The sequence below is a fragment of the Erpetoichthys calabaricus genome, chromosome 5, assembly GCF_900747795.2.
Source record: "Erpetoichthys calabaricus chromosome 5, fErpCal1.3, whole genome shotgun sequence".
Taxonomy (NCBI): Eukaryota; Metazoa; Chordata; class Cladistia; order Polypteriformes; family Polypteridae; genus Erpetoichthys; species Erpetoichthys calabaricus.
The window spans coordinates 232,387,933-232,411,645 of record NC_041398.2 but is presented as its reverse complement, the minus strand read 5'-3'; positions in this window follow the sequence as shown (position 1 = coordinate 232,411,645).

The following is a 23,713-nucleotide window of genomic DNA, read 5'->3' as shown; positions in this document are numbered from 1 at the left end:
TCTATCTATCTATCTATCTATCTATCTATCTATCTATCTATCTATCTATCTATCTATCTATCTATCTATCTATCTATCTATCTATCTATCTAAATGATTTAGCGCAATGCTACAACAAAATGTGTAAAAAGTGAAGGGGTCTGAAGACTTTCTGAAGGTCAGGTTTGAGAGCATGCACTGGTACAGCGCATGGCCACACCCACCACATGTACAGCTCGGGATTCTGGTTGGTAACTGCCCAGGCAGACATATGGTCAGTCCCACCCTCCATAAATGACCCTCTATCTGCTGCAGCCAGGTGTTGCGTGGGTGACCCCTTAGCCTGGTCCAGCCACTCGGGTCCTCAACAATAAGTATCCTGCGAGCTGGATCACCCTGGGGGAATAACGCCACATGGCCGTAGTGCCGTAACTGGCGCTCCCTCACAATGTAGGTAATGTGCCTCATTTGAGACTGCATGAGCTCACTCGACACAAAGTCAAACCTACGGTGCCCAAGGATTCTCCAAAGAGACACAGCACTGAAGGAGTCCATTCTTTGTCTCAAGTCACTGGAGAGCATCCATGTCTCGCAACCATGTAACAAAACAGGAAGCACCAAGACTCTAAAGACTTGGACCTTCGTCCTTTTGCATAGATATTGGGAACACCACACACCCCTTTCCATCGACCTCATGAACCCCCATGCTCTCCCAATCCAGCTACTGACTTCATAGTTAGAGTCACCAGAGACATGAATGTCAGTGCTGAGGTGAAGGCACTTTGCTTACTCACATTGTAGCCATTTGTTTTACAGAGGGCTCACAGGTTGAGCTATTTGATTGGATTCACAAGAGGCAGGTGCTGCACTGGCATCATTTTAGTATAATGTGAAATGTCTTAATCACACCCTCTACACACATAGTTACCAACCCATTTAACAGCAGCACTAAAGCAAGGTTCATGTAAAATGTTTTTTGAAGGCCATGTTGTTCCACATGTTTTCCAGCAGGTGGCACTGTTTTCTTACAAATCAGCCTGCACCGTGTCCTTGTATTTTCAAGCTTTTGTGGCCCAGTCTGCTTCATGTGTGTCACAGGAGCTTATCAAAGTGAAACAGATATCCACACAGTAATTCTGAAAAGCGCCTGAAAGGAACCACTGTGTATGAAAGTCATGCCCATTCAGAATTTAAATTCAACCCAGTGGCATGAGGAAAAGCCGAAAGGTACCGTTTCTGTACACCAACTGCATTCAGAGTCATTTAGAAAATGGAGGTGCCAAAGGAATGCTTGTTAAAAAGCCTTTTCTTTAGGTCTTTTAAATTGCTGCACCTCTTGGAATCTGTGCTGTTGGAATTGAACATTTTTCATCTAGTGAGTGTGACTCCATGCGCGCTACATATTGCACACTGATTAAAGAAGAAAGCATGAAGTCATTTATCAGCTGCCAAGAAAGACAAAGCAGTGTATCTGGGTAAGTGAGGTGTTGGAGATCAGACTGAAACGCTTGGGCTTTTTCAAACTAAAATGACATTTTGTTTTAAAGACAAAGCAAAAATGTTGCATCTTTCTACATTAGCATGCTGCTTTCTAAATAGAGTATAAAACAAAAACATCCATCCATCCATTTTGTAACTGGAGTGATTCTACTGTATTCAAGAAACTGCAGGATCTCAAACAAATTGTATTCACCCCTGCTCCTCATTGATGATGATGGTTGTCCCACTGGACTTTTTCTATTTGGCCTCACTGCTACTTCAGGCCCTCTTGACCTCCTAAAGTAGACCAATGAAGACCTGCTGCTTTTGTCAGTGGTCTTTGATGGTGGATCACTTTTCTCTCTGTACTTGGTCCACTTTTTAACATCCACATGTTGGCTCTGACCATGCTATAATGGTAGTGCTTTATTAGTCTTTTACTGATTATGGAGTGTCACAATAACAGTCCGCAGACATCAAAAAGGTTTGGGGCAGCCACCCGTATATTATGCCCTGGCTGCAATTAGGTAATTTTGAAGAGATGTTCACAAGTTTGAGTCCAAAACAGAACTAATTTGAGTGCGAGCATATGGCAGCTTTAAAGACTGGGACAGGAAGTGGCGTCATCCATAGCACCAGAACCAGAAGTGACATCATCAATGGCCCCAGTACCAGAAGTGATGTCATCATTAGCGCCAGTACCAGAAGTGATGTCATCATTAGCGCCGGGACCTTGTGGGATTCCCCATGGATAGTCTGCAGAGGATTGAGAGAGAAAGTCAGTGCAGCTTGCCACCCCCTGGTCTGGTGTGGTACTACTATTATTCAGGCCCTTTATTTGTCTCCCAATCGCACGTGTGTGACAGGAGTTACTGAAGGGCTTTATCAGCATGCATCTGCAAAAGATGTAAAGGGCTAAATGTTATTGCCACACTGACAAAGTAAAAAAGGTAGATGAAGACGACAACTTTTGGCTGTTTAGCCTTCATCAGGTGTACAACTGAAAGGAAAAGAGCAGGAGATAGATAGATAGATAGATAGATAGATAGATAGATAGATAGATAGATAGATAGATAGATAGATAGATAGATAGATAGATCTTCAATTCTCACCAGGTGGAAAGTTGGCTTTATACTGAAGCTCTTTAAATAAATAAATAAATGAATAAATAGATAGGTAAAGATGTAGTGGTTGTAGGGACACCAAGATTCACACCATCTGATGATGGTGATTTGCTTATTTTATTGTGGGGACCCTATGAACACACCCAGCTTTGACCCAGCATGCACACACTCACTCACAGAAGCACTGTTAGTGGCACAATGAATAGATAATTAACAATAAAATACATTAATCAAATAATGAAAAAAGAACACACAATATAACCAAAGCCATGTACGCAAAGGCCCTCCCCAGCTCACTGACAGCGATGATAAATTTTAACACTAACTGCAAACAATAAACGCTAACAACAATGTTCAAAACAGTCCAGTATAGCAGGGGCAGTTGATGATGGATGTGTGATTGAAACACCCTGTGAACAGCTTTCTGAAAGCAATGTACGGTTTTGTCCTACCAGGTCCCTGATGAGATGTGGGGTTTGAAGTGATAGGGAGCACTCTCCCAGATGAAGACATATCCAATTAGTACAAACTCACATGGACAGGTGGGCAAGTACAGCACATACAGTAGATCCAGGTAGAAACTGTAATCCAAGGTGGTCAGGTTGTAATCCATAGCACGGGAACCAGAAGTGACTTCATCAATGGCGCCATTATCCAAAGTGACGTCATCATTAGCGCCAGTACCAGAAGTGATGTCATCAGTAGCTCTGGGACCTTGTGGGATTCCCCATGGATAGTCTGCAGAGGATTGAGAGAGAAAGTCAGTGCAGCTCGCCACCCCCTGGTCTGATGTGGTACTACTATTATTCAGTCCCTTTAGCTGCCTCCCAATCGCAAGTGTGTGACAGGAGTTACTGAAGGGCTTTATCAGCATGCATCTGCAAAAGATGAAAAGGGCTAAATGTTATTGCCACGCTGACAAGTAAAAAATGTAGACGAAGACAACAACATTTTGGCTGTTTAGCCTTCATCAGGTGTACAACTGAAAGGAAAAGAACAGGCGATAGATAGATAGATGGATAGATAGATCGTTACTTGTCCCACAGGTTGGGAAAATTGGCTTTTTACTTAAGCTCTTTAAATAAATAAATGCAGTATATAGGTGGGGAAGTGGGGAACAAACCCAGGGAAGGTGAAATGAGAAAAGATAAAGGTAGATTTGAAAAAGCTGCCATTCGAGGAAATGATGAAAAATTTAGTCGATCATCAAGAAATACAGTATGTGATTCAAGGTTGCAAATGAGCTTTACTTCTTCTGCTTTTCTTTCAAAAGTGTCTTTGAAGCCCAGTGAAAGAACACAATTGGAGAGCTCAGTGTGGCTCTCATCAAGGGATGTGAAGTGATCCACAGTAGGCTTTGTGAAGACTTTGATCTTAACGGCTTAAACATGTCCCCTGAAATGGTCTGCTAGCTGCCTCCTTGTTTCACCAGAGTCAGTGGCTGGGGGACACGTCCTACAAGAAATACAGTAGATAAGAGGTTTAGATTTTCAAGAGGCCCATTGTTTAATATTGAATTTACCAGAGGGACTAGATACAAGGTTATTGTTGGCAACATATTTCTAAGTAAAACAACCTGGGCTGTGTTTTCGATTTTAGTGAATAATGGACAAGATAATGAACCACGTAAGTAAAGAATGAGTGGGTTGTAGAAGTGTATCCCGAAGCTCTTAGTTATTTGTCATTTAATGAACGAGTTTAAAGTACTTCTCTGTTGGGCTCCTCCCCAGTGTCAATGTCAGACAAACAGGCTGGCGATAACAAGAACATCGATTCCATGTATTTCAGTTGTCAGATAAATATTATATTGTCACACTGGATATATGCAAATGTAAAAAGAAAAAAAAGTTAATAGAAAAAAGAATTAACACAAAAAAGTACAACATAAATAAATAAAAATGTGGACTAATAGGTTAAATTAATTTAAATCTTTTATGGCCTTTTCAGGAACTCGATATGAATAGCAATTAAAATAACGATAGTGGCACTCATTTCGATCTGATGCAGCTTAACAAATGCAATTATTTTATCAAGTTTACACGAGTATGCACTTTTTCCCTGTGCTCTGAATCGAGACTAATGTGCAGCCATTAATTAACATAGAGAGAAGAGATAATTGCTAACGCACTACCATTAACGGGCAATCAGATGACCAGCTAAACAAACTGGAGAGAAACACGAAGTGACAACAGGACTAACTAATGTGGACACTTTTTGTGACTGAAGACAGAGAAGAAATTAAAATTAGTAAAAACCTTTTATTGATACATACCAGACAAGGGTAAAATGACAGAGAAACACAGTCCTAGGACACCGCGCTTCATCTGCCTCGAGCGCAGATGTCCTTGCTCTTTTATACCTTTCTAATCTCCTGATCGTTGACCACGTAAGCAATAAAAATAGCGTCCTGACTCATTGTATTTTTCCAATTTTTGTAAAGTCATTACCCTAAAGGTATATTTTCTTGTCACACACATCATCAAAAGAAAACTTCCAGAAAGTATACATGCTTTTTGTCACGTACGCAAAACACAAACAAGTTTCATCATTCTGTCCTATTTTCTGTACACACATACATTTTGTTCAATTACATCATTTTATGTTTTTACACTCCTCCCTTTTTGAACAAAATGATGTGGGCCTATATAATTCTATCTTGAAATGGTTGATGAAGGGGAAGGGGGGAAGAAAATGGAAGAAGCTATACGAGACATGCGCTCCTCATGTAGCATATATGCCCCTTCCATAGAGGCGGTAAAGTACTTAGATATTATATAGCGAAACAAAGGGATAATACAACAACCAACCAGGAGGAGGAGGCAAAATGTCACAACCAAAGAAATGAAAACAGATCTTATCCATTTTCCCCAGGATCCGAAGGAGGATGCAAACCACTGATCCCAGGGATTTGTAATGCCAGAATTAGTGGAAAGTTCTTTAGAGAGAGCAGTGAGGCCTGCCAATGCACGAGTTATTGATCCATCTGGCGCGGTATTATTTGGAATATATGTACAACAAGCATCACCAAACATAGCACAGACACCTCCCTTTTCCGCAAGTAACATGTCCAAGGCTAGACGATTTTGCCAAGTCATCAGAGAAGTACGATCAAGCTGTTCATGTATGCCTTCAATAGCGTCTTTGGTGAAGTTAAGGAAACGTTGTTGGTTCCCACAGTTGATAATAGAGCAGAAATCAAACTGCACTGATGTGGTAATTCCTAACGGGAAAGTCAAGGTGACCAGGGCAGTAGACAAGGGAAAAGAAAAGCATAGTAGCACAGCAATCAAGGGTGCCATCTCTTGCAATGTGAGGCGTGAATCCAGGCAGGCAGTCCTTCAACTTTCACGGCATGTGGTGTGGATAGAAGAATTTGGAATGGTCCTCTCCACCTAGGCTGATGCCAGTGTTTCCTTCGAGTATCTCGAACCAGGATCCAGGTGCCCAAGGGAATTGGTAAATCCTTGGAAAGGGGGCTGGTCCTCCAGGCTTGATTAACCTGCTGGTGGATTTCCTTCAACGAGGTTCGCAAACCTGCAAGACTAGAGAGAAGATCATTGTCCACAGTATGCAAATTCACATTTCCTACAACCATGCCAATGGGCATGGGACGTCCGGTCAGAATCTCAAACGGCGATAGTCCCAGTTGTCGGTGTGTCCGTACCCTTAGTCCCATTAAAGCTAAGGGTAGTGCATCCGGCCATGATAAATTAGTTTGTTCACAAATTTTTGCGAGTTTAGCTTTTAAAGTGCCATTGCATCGTTCTACGATGCCTCCGCTTTGGGGATGGTATTTACAATAATGGTGCACATTAATTTGGAGCCAGGTGGTTAATTCATTTATAACGGAGTTCACAAAATGAGTGCCATTATCTGTTTGTAACTTTTGAGGGATACCCCATCTTGGAATAATCTCTTTAATTAGTGCTTTAGCTATTGTTTTGGCATCGTTGTGTTTCGAAGGGAAAGTCTCTACCCATCGGGAGAACACATCGACAATCACAAGACAATATCGGTACCCTTTAGACGGGGTTAGTTCAATGAAATCCATTTGGAGGTGTTCAAACGGACCCATTGGATTAGGGGTAACGGCGGGACTTACCTAGGTACCTTTTCCCACATTAAACTTTTGACATATTGCACAGCATCTGCAAAATTGCTCTGCATATGTAGAGAAACCTACAGCTTCCCAATGTTTTTCAACATCTCGAACCATGGCATCTCTTCCTGCGTGATCGAGGCCATGGGCGATTTTTGCCATTCCTGGGAAAGAGGCTTTTGGGAGAAAAGGTTTGTTAGTGTGTTTATGAGTCCAGACTCCATCAGAGAGGGACCCTTCTTTGGACCATTTTCTCCTTTCGATATCCGTGGCTGCACTCTGTAAAGAAATAATTTGATTATCAGGGTCCTGGTCATTTCTCTGTTGGAATAAAGAAATTGGTGTGTTATTATATGCAGCCTCTTTAGCAAAGTGGTCAGCTAATTCATTTCCTTTGCTAACAGGATCCTGTTTTCCTATGTGAGCTATCATTTAACAATCGCTAGCTTCGATGGTTTGGTTATGGCTTCTAAAAGGGATTCGATCAATTTCTGATGTTGGATGGGTTTGCCAGTACTGGTCTTAAATCCCCTTAGTTTCCATAGTGCTCCATGATCATGGCAGACTCCAAAAGCATACCTGGAATCTGTATAAATTGTTACAATCTTCCCTTCGGACAGCTGACATGCTCGAGTGAGTGCTACGAGTTCAGCTGTTTGTGCACTTAAGCTTGATGAAATTCGATTTGCTTCCAGCAGGCGGTCCCCTTGGACCACTGCGTAACTAGTTGAGATGTGAAGTTTTGGCTTGTACTAGGATAGAATGTACAGCGTAAGGCACTTTAACTGTTAGGGGGCTCATGAGAACTACATCCGTGCTTGCTAATACAGCTTCTGTTGTTGCAGCCACAGCACGAAGACACGGAGGAAGTGCTGCGGCCACTGGATCCAGTTTTTTAGAAAAATAAGCCACCGGTCTTTGTTTATCTCCATGTTGTTGCGTCAGTACTGCATTCATAAATCCCTGCTTTTCGTCCACGAACAAAGTGAATGGACGAGAATGATCAGGCAAACCTAGCGCGGGCGCAGATAGAAAAGCAGCTTTGAGGTCACAGAGAGCCTTCTCAGCCAGTTGTTGCAACGGCTGTGCTCTTTCAGTAAAATTTAGAACCCACTGTCTGCAGTAGCCCAGAATACCTAAAACAGACATAACCTGTTGTTTTGTGACTGGTCTAGGAAGATTTTGGATGGCTGTAATGCAATCGCTAGAGAGAGCTCTTGTTCCATACGTAATGTCATGACCTAGATATTTTACAGTTGTTTTGATTAGCTGCAGCTTAACTTTAGAAACTTTATGGCCATTGTCCCCCAAAAACAGCAACAATTTCTGGGTATCTATTGTACAATCTTCTTCCGTAGCGCTACATATCATTTCCATCTACATACTGTATCCCGTCCGGCCAAAAGCCTTCTAAATTTTGGGCAAGAGCTTGTCCATATACACAAAGGGCTTCTCTGTATCCCTGAGGCATGACGGTCTATGTCTAACGGCGGTACCGCGTTTGACGAGATCGGGATGTACGGCGGAGATGCCAGCCTCTGCTTCGGGAGACAAAGGATATTGGGCACGGTGCGGGCGGAAGGAGGATTTCGGGTGGATCACCAGAGGCTCACAATGGGCTATCCTTTGAAACACTACTTTAGTTATTAAATGGTCAGGAGTATCAAAAATACCTGGAGTAACTTGTAACCAGTCTGTTCTTTCAAGGCATTTTTCCACCCATGATCCTATTTCCCCCCATTTAACAGTGTGTGATTTAGCTAAGGAAATATGAGGCACTATGCTGCCAAGATAATATATGTGCTGTGAGCATGTAAAATGAACAGAAGCAGCTGCCTTTGTGGAAGAAATAAAAACACAGGAGATGTGAAGGGTTTCGGGGCAAATACCAGAAGTAAGGAAAGATTCTAGCCAGGTGGTGTCTACTTCTATAGGGAAGTATTGGGCAGTACAGTGTAAAATGTCAGGGGCCTGTAAATTGGGAAAAAGACAAGGGGAAAAAGAGTGTAGGGCTTTGAGGAGAATGGTGTGTAGGGAAATATCTCATGCTGCAAAAGAGGGTTTGGGGTAAGGGGTAATTTGACACAACAACTTTTGGGGTTGAACAAGGTATGTCCGCCAGGACGTGACTGGACTTGAAGAGGTTTTGATACTTGAAGAAGGTGAGGTTGTCCAGAAGCAGTAAGCACAGTAACAGTTTCGTTCGAGGCAGGGACCTTTGCCAGCGAGCGAGTGGCACCAGTGTCGATTAAGAAAACAGTCTCAGTGCCATCAACGAACAATGTCAGTAAAGGATCAGTCTCAGAATTATGGGTGAGCAAAGGTAGTTGAAAAGAGTGGCTGGAGGTCCCAGCGTTTTCCTATGGCCAGTATTGTTGGTCAGGGGTGTCAGAAGAAACAGGTGGAATAAGGTGAGGTGGGGGCTGTTGCTGTCTGTGAGGGCACTCCCGACGAAAATGTCCAGTTTCACCACAGGCGTAGCAAGAGAAGGAATTAGCATTGGAATTTAAGGGAGAGGGAATAAAAGGATTCTTAGTGTGGTCAACAGGAGGAGCTCTAAAACCACCTCGTCCTCTTCCTCGTCCTCGTCCCCTTCCTCTAAAGCCATATCCTCGACCTTGGTCAGGAGCATTCCTGGTATAATAGTTCATCTGTGCTGCCAATAATTTGGCATGAGAGTCCGATTCCTTCTGCTTAGTTTGTTTTTCGGCATGTTCAGCATGTCGTTTGACTTCATCAAACGTGGCACTTTCCCACTCAATACAGGAAGTGCGGACCTTGTTTTGTATATCAAAGCGCAAACCGGAAACAAAAGGTGGAACTGCAGCTCGGGTGCGGTCATCAGCATTTCCCAAGCCCGAGTGATTAGCCATAAGGTCTTGAATCCTATGTGCCCATTCATCAACCGTTTCGTCTCTCTTTTGTTTTGCAGCAGAAATAAGGGACCAGTCCGTTCCTTTTTTATATTTTTCTGCAATATTTTGTCTCAACGCCTCCCATTGTGGGTTAAATTCGCCTTCTCCACCTATCCCCTGTCCTCGAGTTAAAGCTGGGTTCCATACCCATGGAACGTCATTGCGGACACCCCTGCTAACAGTGGCCCATGTGGTCCCAAGCTTTCGACGAAGTACCTGGGTCCATTCAGCAGCATTAGGCTTATACATGCTATCTAACTGATCAAGTTGTTCAACAAATTTTAGTCCTCCTACTTCCTTTGGATCTGGAAGTGCATTCACGACATCTTTTAGTTCTTGGATGTCCCAATTCCGATTTATCATAACTGTTGTGGGATTTTGGGGTCCAGCTGGATGGGCAGGGTTATAATGGGGATTGGGAACTTCTATTAAAGGGCAAGTAAGTGAAGGTGAAGGATCAGAAGAGAAAAAAGTTGGAGCTGGTTTGTGAGTGGAGGTTTGACTTCGAGTGCATTTGGAGACGGGGGTTTGTCTAGTACAGGGTGGGTCATCACGATGGGTTGAGGGGTCATAGTGATCTGTGCCTGGGGAATCATCAGGGGAAACTTCTGCTAGTTGTAGTGCAGGGGGGGGCAGTTGGAATGGGGGATAGAGGAGGGGATAATAGAGGTGCCTGAGGTTGGTTCTGAGGAGGGGAAAAAAATAATAGGATAAATCTAAACCTGTCTTCTTTTCTATAAATTTTCTAGGAGACCCATTTTTACGGGGCGTCTGTTGATCCTCCGAAAATAATTCTTCCAGCATTAATGATTTTGATCCCCCTGTGCGGCGATTAACAGGCTTACTGTTATAAGTTCCCATTATGTCCCCTTGCTCTCCCGGGTTCTGTATTTAATTTTCCAACTATATACTGATTCGCCTAATCCCTTGTACGTATGAATCAGCGAGGTATTAAGTGTGCCACTCACTATTCCCTTACTGTTCCCTTCTTTAGTCCCAAGGGGAGACACCTAACTATCGGTCCTGTCCCAGTTCCCAGGAGAACACGGTATTGTTGCTTATTCCGTATGTAGATTTATTTATTCCGTCCTAACAGCAATCCTGCAATCTGTGCTCTTTTCGGTTTATATTTCCATACCACCCCGTTACTCGTCCCGTTAGCCTGTCCGCTCACATCCCCGGATTCCAGCTCAGGTGACTTCGTGTCCGATTCGGTTCAGCAGAATACTACATCAATACGTCCAGCCGAGTCTAGGATATGGGTGAGGCCAGTATCCTTTCGTCAGACCTTTCGTATGCGTCAAACTGCTTGGGTCAAGTCTCCATCACCTTAAGCAACCCGTTGAGATATGAGTATGACTAGACGGTCAACAGGAAACTCGCCCTCCCGTTATTTAGAAAATAAAAAAATGTTCGGAAATCCCCCGGTGCTTACCCCAGCCTGGAAGTGTGCAAGCTCTGTCTGGAAATCCGTTCAGTCACCGTGGATGTAGCAAAGAGGAGACCAGGGACTCCTCACGCAAGAACTGTTTCAGGACAGGGCAGTCCTAACTTTTGCCGGAGCTGCATGCTCTGCTGCCGGAGCACTCAAGTTGACGGCAGTCCGCTGGTAAGACGGATCACTGAAATGGTCTCGCTGGAGGAGTCGACCGGCCGTCTCCTGCCCCACGTCCGGGCGCCAAAAACTGTGGACACTTTTTGTGACTGAAGACAGAGAAGAAATTAAAATTAGTAAAAACCTTTTATTGATACATACCAGACAAGGGTAAAATGACAGAGAAACACAGTCCTAGGACACCGCGCTTCATCTGCCTCGAGCGCAGATGTCCTTGCTCTTTTATACCTTTCTAATCTCCTGATCGTTGACCACGTAAGCAATAAAAATAGCGTCCTGACTCATTGTATTTTTCCAATTTTTGTAAAGTCATTACCCTAAAGGTATATTTTCTTGTCACACACATCATCAAAAGAAAACTTCCAGAAAGTATACATGCTTTTTGTCACGTACGCAAAACACAAACAAGTTTCATCATTCTGTCCTATTTTCTGTACACACATACATTTTGTTCAATTACATCATTTTATGTTTTTACACTAACTAATTAGTTCAACTTGGTACTGATCTTGTTCCACACTTCATCGCAGCAGCACTTAGAACTGAGGATCGCCTCCTTTTAGTATGTACTACACAATCTGGTCTTGATCCACCATTAGCGCGCTACCATCTCAGCAACAATCCAACTGGCCACCTCATTATTTGGGCCCACCATATGACCATCAAAAATGCTGGTCTAATGAGTCATCTTTCACTCTCTTTCCCAAATCTAGACAAGTTTTGTTATAATTTGGTTTTCTCTTTACTGTATTATATTATATTTTTTCAGGATTTTATTTTTATTAAATTTCTTCTTTATGTTGAAAAACACAGTTTATCATCATAAATGTCGGAGGAAACTTCTCACATACGTTTCTTTTTGGGTCTTTAATAAATCTGCCTTTATGTTGATAATGACACACTAGATTTTCTGTGTTCACCATTAATAATTTAAAGTCCTTTGAAATTAAAAGCAAAGTTACATCATCTCTGCTCAGCTGCAACAGGCATTTGGCTTTTAAAAAGGGCAGGTCTTTTTAATGCCAGTATCTAGGGCAATTTTTTTTGTTCCATTTTAGCAGTTTTCATGCTTATTTTTGCTCCTCATGTTCCAGTTTGCTTCCTGGGGAAATGGTTTTGTGCACTGATGGATGACATCATTTAACAGTTTCCAGGGCAGTGCTTAGAGATGATGTGGTTCCATGCATACACACTGTCGGATTCTTCTGCCTTTTTAAAGCATTTTCTGCACTCTGTTGTTCCTTTTATTATTTAAATTCATTTTTTATTTCTAGTCTCCCATTGTTTCCTGGGACCAACTTATGGTTTAGGCTGTCATTAGAGCCCGTCACAACTTTGTCCCTCATGCTGTTCCTCCATATCTCTGTCATTGCCAAGAACCATTCAGTATCCTATTCATAAATGTTTTTGTTTTTAAATGCCAGCTGCTCATGGCACATCCAATAACATGTGCTATAACGGGAGCCACTGCGTGTGGGAAACCTTGCTACTATTTTGTCTGTTTTTAATAAGAAAGAAAGATGTTTGCTTTGCTTTCTACTGTGAGGGTCCAGATTCTCTGTACTGAGTAGGAACACTACGAAAATATTTTGGTTTGTTTTAGTCATGTTCTCCGGATGTTGTTTTGTTGTTTTCCCAAATGTGTGGGCACTGTACCCATCCTAAAAGTTTGTAACTCTTTTTTGTTTTTTGGCTACATATTTCCTAGTTTTGACGCTTGACTATTTGAGGCTACAGTTCTGGTTTATTGAACATTCTCTCCATGTCTGCGTGGGTTTTCTCCTGCTTCTTGGGTTTCCTCCCACATCCTAAAGAAGTCCAAACTGAGCTTCTTTAGATGATATTGTGTGTGTGAGTGTGTGTCCTTACATGGACTGAGATAGTTACTGTCTGGTTTCTGATGCTGACAGCATAGACGCGTACTCCTGAAGAGTATAAATGAGAATATGGAGATTCCAAAAATATGTGAATGACTGTGAAGAGAAAACTAAAAGCCCAAGAAATATGATTTTCACATTCATTTCTTGCTTTATGCAGTATTTACAAAGCTGAATTTTGATAACGTCTTATTGTGATGCCAATAGTTCTTTCAGTAGAACTTAACCATTTTTGTGGATTGCATCAGCTGTTGCCACTGTGACATTTCCCAGAATCACCTGGGAGTACACAGTGTGTGATGTTATCTTGAGTAACTGCACATTTTATAAAGACCTGCACATTCTGTTTTACGGTATCCAATATTAGGATTCTCATGCAGTTGTACATGGCTTATTTTGATTTCTCTGTTCCTGGTTACAAATGAATGTTTTTCTGATTTAAAGCCCAGCATTTTAAACTTGATGATTGCTCTGCTATGTTTTCTAGTTTCAACTCTTGTCCAGCTTCTAGACCACATATCATCTCCCAATCCGTTTTCATTAAAATCTTTAACTGCCACGCCATGAGTGCAAAATATTAGATCTTCTGATCTGTGGGATCCTGAGATGAAGCAGCTACTTTCTAAGATTATATGGTCTAAATCCATCCATCCATCCATTATCTAACCCGCTATATCCTAACTACAGGGTCACGGGGGTCTGCTGGAGCCAATCCCAGCCAACATAGGGTGCAAGGCAGGGAACAAACCCCGGGCAGGGCTCCAGCCCACCACAGATGGTCTAAACCACCTCTGCAGTCAGAGAAAATGAATGAACACACTACCTTTGGATGTTCATGGCAACATGTTTGGTGTAATTGTGTCCTTCGCTAGAGAGACTGAAGCACTTAAAAAAAATCAAAAGGTTTTGAAGAAAGAAGATCCTCAATTAGTATTGGCAAATCGACATTAGACCATCAATCCTTACTCAAGAATGTATTAATAGTACCAATGACAATAAATAATCACAGTACAACAGCACTAATTAACAGGGGGCTACCACAAAGTTTATTAGCTCCTCTCTTCTTCTTAAATTGAAAAAAAAATGTAAGAGAATGGTGCATTATAACACAAATGTTATGTTTCAGCAAGGTTGTGCTATCTGGCTTCTTTTTCTGTTCCTCTTTTATGCCTTCTTTATTCTTTTATTTTCCATGGATTTATTCTGATTATGTATTATTTGTTAATATTGCTATGTTTGCTTATTGTTTATTTTCCTACGTGTAATATGTTGTTCTCTAATGCCTCTTGTGTACTGTAGGTGGTACCTTGAAAGGCGAAACATTGAGCTAGGGACGGGATCTCTGTAGTATTTCTTTTGTAACGTGTGAGTCCCTTGCACCCCAAAAGACGAGGCTGAGTCTCAGTACTTTAGCAAAACCAGCTTTATTCAACTTGAAACAGGACCAGCACGGTTATTTATTGTAACAGGATCTATCACTCTCCTACACACAGACACAGCAGTCAGGGCTGTGGCCAGGTTAGTGGCCAACTCATCCTGTTCCCTGCATTTATAATGTTCCTTGCATCCCCCATCGACAGCAAGCGCTTATAGTACGACGGCGATCGACTCGGATCGGCTTTAGCTCTGAGTTGCTGCAGCATTGGGAGCCCGCGGATGTCCCAACAACTGATAAACAGTCTCCACAGACATGGTGATCGGAAGAACTCAAAGAGTTTAGAAACCTTACACTTTGTATTTGGAAGGAGTCGTTGTGAGGGTTGTTTTTTTGTTTGGATTTTTTTTGGTTTTTGTGATTATTTTCTGTCTGTGGTGTCTGGGTTCTAATTATGGATCTGTTATGTATTGGATTGAAGTTATGTGTATTTTATATTTCATTGTGGCTTTTATTACCGTACTAGACAAAGAGCCCGTTTCGACAACGTAAGATGAAACGGGCATGAGTGGAATAGTAATAAGTATGAGCACCACAAACCTGATATAGGTGTATTGAATGAATGCATAATTAGGCCTCGAGCTGTAGTCGAAATCGCCTTTCAGGCCTCTAGAGCTTTAATCGAAGTCACCTTTCTCTTTGAATTTTTGCAGCCGTAAATCCGCCGCCTGCCGCGATGTTGGGGTTGGATGTCGGTCGAAGTCGCCTTTCTCTTTGAATTTTCGCGGCCGTAAATCCACCACCTGCCGCGATGTTGGTCTCGTAAGGTTTTTCGTGCAGCTGCGCAGAAGGAGACTGCGCATTCGGCTTCGGATGGATGTGAGTGAGTGAGTGAGTGAGTGAGTGAGTGAGTGAGTGAGTAGGCTGGCGAATTATATATAAGATATACTCACGTATAAGTTGGGTCTTGAAACCCGAAAAATCAATCATATAATCAGACCCCGACTTATATGCCCGTTCAAAAATGCGACACTTCACTTTTTTTTTTTTACATCTTCTTGCCTTCTCCAATCTCACATCAGTTTCTCAGACACATTGAATTTTGTAGCAGCAGCATTTAAGTTCTCCCGTGGATAAGTCAGGACTTGATTTTATCATATAATTTCCCGTATTTTATAATGTCGGTCATATAAGTCGAATGCGGAAAACTCATGCTATTGGTCCAAGAGATTATGATATGTAACGCCCACCTGAGAGAGTAACCACGGAGCACACAGCCTTTTTTTGCCTATGTGACCACACGGTAATACCCAAACTTTTCTGAAGCAATGTTTGTACTGATTTGTGTTTTTTGTATCTCACACCCTCATACACCTTTATCGTAAGAGCATCCCTTATCTACATGGAGCATTCTATCAGAAGAAAATATGAAGCTGGTTTTAAATTAAACGTCATTGAAGTAGCGAAAGAAATTGGTAACTGCGCTGCTGCAACAAAATTCGATGCGTCGGAGAAACTGATGTGAGATTGGAGGAGGCAAGAAGATGTGAAGAAAAAAAATTAAGTGTCACATTTTTGAATGGGTGTAAAAGTCCGGGTCTGATTTTATGATCGATTTTTCGGGTTTCAACACCTGACTTATATGTGAGTATATACGGTAATTTTTCTTTGAAGAAACTCCCTTTCATAACAGGATTATGTACTGGGAACACAGCTTAAAAAATACAGTGAGGTGAAAATAGACTAGGAGTTAGAGAAAACACTAGAAATGATGGTCAAAAAGGTAGGTGGAGATACCAAGACCAGAGAGAGATGGAATAATCAGAGTGAAGGCCAAAAGTAGTTCAAAAACCGGATGCTAGAGCCCATTATTTGTTTCTTTATTATTTTGGTGCATTTTGCAGTCATTTTGAATTTTCTCGATTTGCGGTATTTTGGATTCTCCTCTTCAGGGTAGCTTTCTGCATTGTTAGGGGCGTGTCCTCAGAGGTTATGACCTTTTGATTACAACGTGACAAGTAGTGAAATGTCAAGCAAAATGACAACTTTTGTTGGTTAACTAAAAAGATTACAATATGTAAGCTTTCGAGGCAACTCAGACCCCTTCTTCAGGCAAGATGTGATTACAGAAACTGGAGTTCCCTGTGTTTAAATAGACACCAGGACAGATACAACATTGGAAAACATTAAAGTGAGACATTTTAATTGTAAAAAAATTAATACGGGTCAGCAAGCTGTGGATAACAAAACTCTTTTTCAAAGTACTTTGCTACACCCTTTTATTGCTTTACCACCCTTCTGGTTTGGATTTTTTGCCGAAGAGAATTTTGTCCTTTGTTTTAGTTTCTTCTGGCTTTGACCTTTGCTGGTTTTTTGACACCAGTCTCCTGGTTTACTTGCAAATCTTTATGAGCTTGCTGACATAACATTCAAGTAAGAAGTACCAGGAGTACCTCACACCTCCTGCCTAGTAATCAGGCCAAGTCAGTCATTTTGGTGAATTAGGATTCTTTCAGAAAAACACTATTATCAGAGGCCCAACCTTGTTTGAACCGATTTCTTCAAAGTCCATTTGGTTGGATTTTGTATAGAGTTTTGCAGATGAACTCTCTTTGCTTAGCTTTGATTTTTTTTTTAAATGGAGTAATTGTCCATTATATTCCAGTAACTTCACTTATTTGCACCACTTCCCTTTGTTGTTTTCTCTTCCAAGTAATGAAAAACAGAGAATACGATTGCTTTTTAAATGTACAGAACATATGCTCAGAATACAATTTCAATTCTTTATTGTCACGTGTGCAAGTACCATGTACAATGAAATGCTTGCTTGCATGTGCCCCCGCAGACAGTGAACATAGACGAAAAAAAAAAAAGAAAACACACACAATAAATAAATGAATATAAATAAATACGTAAATAAAAAAAAACAGAATCCTAATAATAAATAGAGACCGTGGCAGAAGATATGTGCAGCTAGCAGTGGAGGTGACACAAGGTTACTGATTGTTCATGAGTCTGATTGCAGTTGGGTAGAAACTGTTCCTGAACCTGGAGGTGTGCGTCCAAATGGACTTTAGTTGCTTCCCAGATGGGAGGAGGGTGAAAAGTGACAGTGCAGGGTGGCTGGGGTCCCACCTGATACAGTTCACTTTCCTGAGACAGCGTGTAGTGTGGATGTCATGGATCGCAGGGAGCTGTGTGCCTGTGATCTTCTGTGCTGTATTCACCACACGCTGCAGAGCTCTGCAGTCCTGAACTGAGCAGTTGCTGTACCAGGATGTGATGCATCCTGTCAGGATGGATTCCACAGTACACCTGTAGAATCTGCACAGGGTTGTGGGGGACATCCGGGCCTTACTCAGTCTCCTGAGGAAGTAGAGGCGTTGTTGGGCTTTCTTGACTACAGTGATCCCTCGCTATATCACGCTTCGACTTTCGCGGCTTCACTCTATCACGATTTTTTCTCATACACGCTTACGTCACTACGAGTGCACTCTCTGAGAACTTTTATCTAAGCCCCACGATGGCTCCTAAATGTGCTGCTTTTTCTAAGCCTTCTGACAATGAAACTAAGCGCAGGAGGAATATGCTTACCATCCAGGAGAAGGTGAAACTCTTGGATATGATCAAAGATGGCAATACCCTACAAAAGCCTCCTCACGCATATGAAAAGACAGCGCCAGCAACTGCCTATCAAGATGTTCTTCAGCCGCGCACCCAGACACCCACTGCCTACTCATAGTACTCCTTCAGCGGAAGAAGACAACGACGCACCTGCTGAAGATACTGCACCACCTTGTCACGCTTGGGTCACAGATTTGCACAGAGACACAGGAGGTTGTAGAAAAAAAATAACTTTATTCAAAGCAATGCAGACAAACATCTGTCTCTTTTCAAAAGTTTAAACGTGCTCCATGACAAGTCAGAGATGACAGTTCCGCCAGGAGCAGAGAATGTCTGACAGAGAGAGAAACAAAACAACCAATTCCAAAGCTGAGAGGCGCTGCACAATACTTTTAAGTAAGCAGAATACCGCGTGAGAGGTTTATCGTGCGTTATAGTGCAAGTAAGAAGGGTAAGGAGCAATGTGAAGGTAGACTGTCAGCTGTTTCAGGGGTTTTCCCAGGGGCGTCTGTGTCCTCTGAGGGTGCAATCAGCGCTCCAGCTTACAACCTGAGGACTCTCCTACTGAGCTCGTGCCTTCATAGGTTAGTGGTTGTGTGTAAGAACTGTGTGTGTGTGTAATTAAATGTACAGTACAATAATAATAATATGATATTTGTAACATCTAATATGTCTTATTTTCTCTTATTTTGTCTAATATACTGTATTGGGTAATATAAGTGTAATGGTGACTAAAGGGTGTTATTTCATGTCTAGAGGGCTCTAATAATGTTAAAAAATGTATTTAGAAGGTCGTAAACAGGTTTTCTATACTCTGTGAAAATATTCGATTTATAAATAAAGAATCCTACTTCGCAAAAATTAATTTATCATGGTAGAGTCTGGAATGGATTAACCGTGATAAACGAGGGTTCACTGTACTGCTGCAGTGTGACTTGATCATTTAAGGTCATCAGTGAGGGTGACTCCGAGGAACCTAAAGCTGCTGACGTGCTCCACAGCCTCACCTCCGATGTAGATGGGGCTGTGCTCTGTTGCCTGTTTGCGGAAATCCACAATCATCTCCTTAATTTTGCTAACGAAGAGGGTGAGGTTGTTGTCCTGACACCATTCTGACAGGAGTCTGACCTCCTCCCTGTAGGCCGTCTCATCGTCCTCGCTGATCAGACCTAATAAACTTGAGGATGGTGTTAGAGCTGTACTTAGCTACACAGTCATGTACTATAAGCGCTTGCTGTCGATAGGTGATGCAAGGAACATTATAAATGCAGGGAACAGGGTGACTTGGCCATGGCCCTGCCTGAAGTTGAAAATTATTTTAAAATACTAAACACTAAATCTTCATTTTAAATAGATTCAAAATGATTCTTTATGTTTTGTGAAAGTATTAACATTTTAATACCCTTTAAAACTGATAACTACAATCCTGTGTCATGGCCAATCCAGTAATGGTTTTATTTTTTTTAATATTTTTATTTTATTAATTTTCATTGTAATCATTCCATACAAACAGATCAATTTATAACCCAACAAATTTGAAGACAAATCAAACCCCATCCCTGAGAAGGAGAGCTTAGCTAAAGGAAAATTGCTTAGGGCTTTTTAATAAGGCAACATTAAACAAAAGAAAGGGAGAAGTAAATATCTACTGTATGTAAATAAGAGATGGAGAAGGGAGTTAAATGCAATAATAATTATTTCTCTTATTCTAAAATAATATTGATTAAATCCTGCCATGTTTTGAAAAAATGTTGTACAGATCATCTAACTGAAAATTTGATTTTTTCCAATTTCAAATAATATAAAACATCGGTTTCCCACTGACTTATAAGAGGAGAATTAGGATTCTTCCAATTTAACAAAATAAGTCTGCGTGCCAAAAGTGTAGTGAATGCAATCACAGTTTGCTTGTCCTTCTCCAATTCCAGTCCATCTGGAAGAACACCGAACACAGCTGTTAATGGGTTAGGAGGGATTGTGATACTAAAGCTGTCTGAGAGGCACTTAAAAATTTTTGTCCAAAATGATGTTAGTTTAGTGCAGGCCCAGAACATGTGACCCAGTGAGGCAGGAGCTTGGTTGCAGCGCTCGCAGGTTGGATCCTGCCCTGGAAACATTTTGGACAGTTTTAAGCGAGACAGATGAGCTCGATATATAATTTTTAGTTGAATAATTCTATGCTTTGCGCATATAGAACTCGAGTGAATTCTCTGCTTTGCTACCTTCCACTCCTTTTCTGATATATTGATTAAGAGATCTTCTTCCCAATGTCCTCTTGGATCTTTGAAAGGTAGGGACTCTAATAAGATTTTATATATTGCGGAAATAGTGTTTGTTTCCTCGAAATTGAGCAGTATTTTTTCCAGCATTGTGGAGGGTGCAAGGTGGGGGAAATCGGGCAATTTCTGTTTAACAAAATTTCTAATTTGAAGATAGTAAAAGAAATGTGCAGCTGGGAGGTTGAATTTTGAACGTAATTGTTCAAAAGATGTAAATATGTTGTCTATATAAAGATCTCTGAGCATTTTAATCCCAAAACTTTTCCAGGTATTAAAAACTGGATATACTTGCGAAGGTTGGAAGAGGTGGTTCTCTTGCAGAGGTGCCACTGATAAAAGATTTTCCATCTTAAAATGTTTTCTAAGTTGGTTCTATATTCTGAGTGAGTAAAGCACAATTGGGTTATTAGTATATTTGCGATAACTTTCATTTATTGGAGAGCAGAGCAGGGAATATAAAGAAGTACTACAGGATTTTACTTCTATTGCAGACCAAGCCTGTGTATGTGCATTTATTTGTGTCCAGGTTTTTATGGCTTGTATGTTTGCTGCCCAGTAATAAAACTGAAAATTAGGTAAAGCCGTGCCACCTTCTGCCTGAGGTCTTTGTAGGGTCGCTCTTCGGATACGTGGGTGTTTTGAGTTCCAAATGAATGAGGTTATTATTGAATCTAACTGTTTAAAAAACGATTTATTGATATATATTGAAATGTTTTGAAATAAAAAGAGAAGTTTAGGAAGGATATTCATCTTAACAATGTTAATTCTTCCGGCTAGAGTGAGATGAAGGGTTGACCATCTATGCAAGTCTTGCTTAATTTTTTCCATACAGACACCAAAATTTTGTTAATAAAGAGCTTTATGTTTACTTGTGATATTTACCCCTAGGTATTTAAACTGATCTGCTATGGTAAAAGGTAGGGTGTCTAATCTAATATTATATGCTTGTGAATTCACTGGAAAGAGTATACTTTTATTCAGATTAATTCTAAGACCAGATATCTTTTGAAATTCTGTTAGTGCTGTTAAAACAGCAGGGACAGTGTTTTCTGGGTCCGATATATATAAGACCATATCATCTGCATATAGAGAAATTTTCTGTTCCAGTCCTTCTCTGACAATCCCCTTTATCTGATAAGAATTTCGGCAGTGAACCGCCAGTGGTTCAATAGCGATTGCAAACAACAGTGGCGACAAGGGACATCCTTGTCTGGTACCACGTTCTAGTTTAAAGTAGTCTGAGCAAATGTTATTAATACAAACTGAAGCTTCTGAATTGGTATACAGTAGTTTGATCCAAGCACAAATATTCGGGCCAAACCCAAATTTCTCCAATGCAGTGAAAAGGTAATTCCATTCAATCATGTCAAATGCCTTTTCTGCGTCTAATGATAGTAATATCTCTGGGGTGTTTGATTTTGCTGGTGAATATATAACATTAAACAAGCGTTGGAGATAGGAAGATAGATGTCGGCCTTTAATAAATCCAGTTTGATCCTGTGATATTACCGAGGGCAGCACTTTCTCCATCCTTCTAGCTAGGATTTTTGAGAGTATCTTAACATCATTATTCAGGAGTGAAATTGGTCTGTATGATGCACATTGTAACAAGTCCTTATTTTGTTTAGGAAAGACGGTGATTAATGCTTGTTGAAATGTTTGAGGTAGTATTTGGTTGTCTCTAGCTTCTGTAAATGTTGCCAATAAGAGGGGAGCTAGCTGAGTGGAGAATTTCTTATAAAATTCTACGGGGTAACCATCAGGGCCTGATGATTTCCCGCTTTGTAGTGACTTTATAGCGTCTAGTACTTCTGTTAGTGTTAGAGGTTTATCCAGTTCCTCAGCACTTAAAGCATCTATTTGTGGTATTTGTGAATTATCCAGAAATGCATTAGATTGTGTGTTGTCTTCTTTGGGCTCAGTGGAATATAAAGACTTATAGTAATGTCTAAATGTGTGCATTATTTTATTATGGTCGATGATTTCTTCTCCATTCTTGTTGGTGATTACTGGTATTGCATTGTGAACTTCTTGTTTATGAATTTGTTGAGCTAAAAGCTTATTAGCTTTTTCTCCGTGTTCATAGTAATGCTGTCTAGACTTATAAATAAGTTGTTCAGTTTCTTTAGTTGTTAAGATGTTAAGTTCTGTATACAGGGCCTGCCTTTTCCTGTGGAGAACTTCATTTGGACGCCTGGCTTGTTCTTCATCTATTCTAGTAATTTCATTTCTTAGCTCTGACACTTTCTTGGTTTCTAATTTATTTCTGTGGGAAAGATATGAAATAATCTGTCCTCTTAAGAAGGCCTTTAGAGTTTCCCAGAGTGTTCCTGCAGAAACCTCTGTAGACGTGTTTGTCTCTAGGAAGAAGCTGATTTGTTTGGATATAAATTCTGTGCAGTTTTCGTCTGCCAGTAAAAGAGGGTTAAGACGCCATCTGCGAGGTGAGTGTGAGGGGCTTATTGATTTTAGCTCCAAGACTAGAGGGTCATGGTCAGAGATAACAATTGTGTCATATTTGCATGATTTAATTGTAGGCAGGAAATTATTATCTATAAAAAAATAATCAATTCTTGAGTAGCTATAATGCACTGGTGAGTAGAACGAATATGTTCTTGAGTTTGGGTTAAGAAACCTCCAGGGGTCTGATAAGTTGTGATCATTCAAAAACTGTGTAATTATCTTTGCAGTATTAGATGTCGTCCCCCCTGTCACAGGAGTCCTATCTAAGAGTGGATTTAAAACACAATTAAAGTCCCCAGCCATTATAACTTTATGAGTGTTCACATTGGGAATGGATGCAAATAGATTTTGCATGAATTCCTTATCATCAACATTGGGTGCATAAACATTTATCAAAATCATTTTACTGTTATATAAGTTGCCCATGACCATCACATATCTCCCTTCAGGGTCCGGCACTACATCTGATGCTACAAATGGAACTGTTCTATGTATGAGAATTCCCACCCCTCTAGTTTTCTTTATAAAGCTAGAATGGAACATTTGGCCAGTCCAGTCTTTTTGTAATCTGAACTGATCCTTGGTTAGTAAGTGGGTCTCCTGTAGAAATACTATTTTAGCGTTTAAGCCTGTTAGGTGAGAGCATACTTTCTTTCTCTTTAATTTGTGATTCAGGCCTTTAACATTCCAGCTCACAAAGTTAACTGTCCCATCATGGAGACATTGATTCTGAGTTTTTAATGTCATTTATAGTTTTAATTGGTAATATGGCAGTTTGGTTTTATTAATGCTGTGTCTGCTTCCCAAGTCAACAAAGGGCCAGTTGGCTCAACGCACAAGAGTTCTGAAGAGTACAGCCGGCCTGGCACAGCCCAGTTGTACAA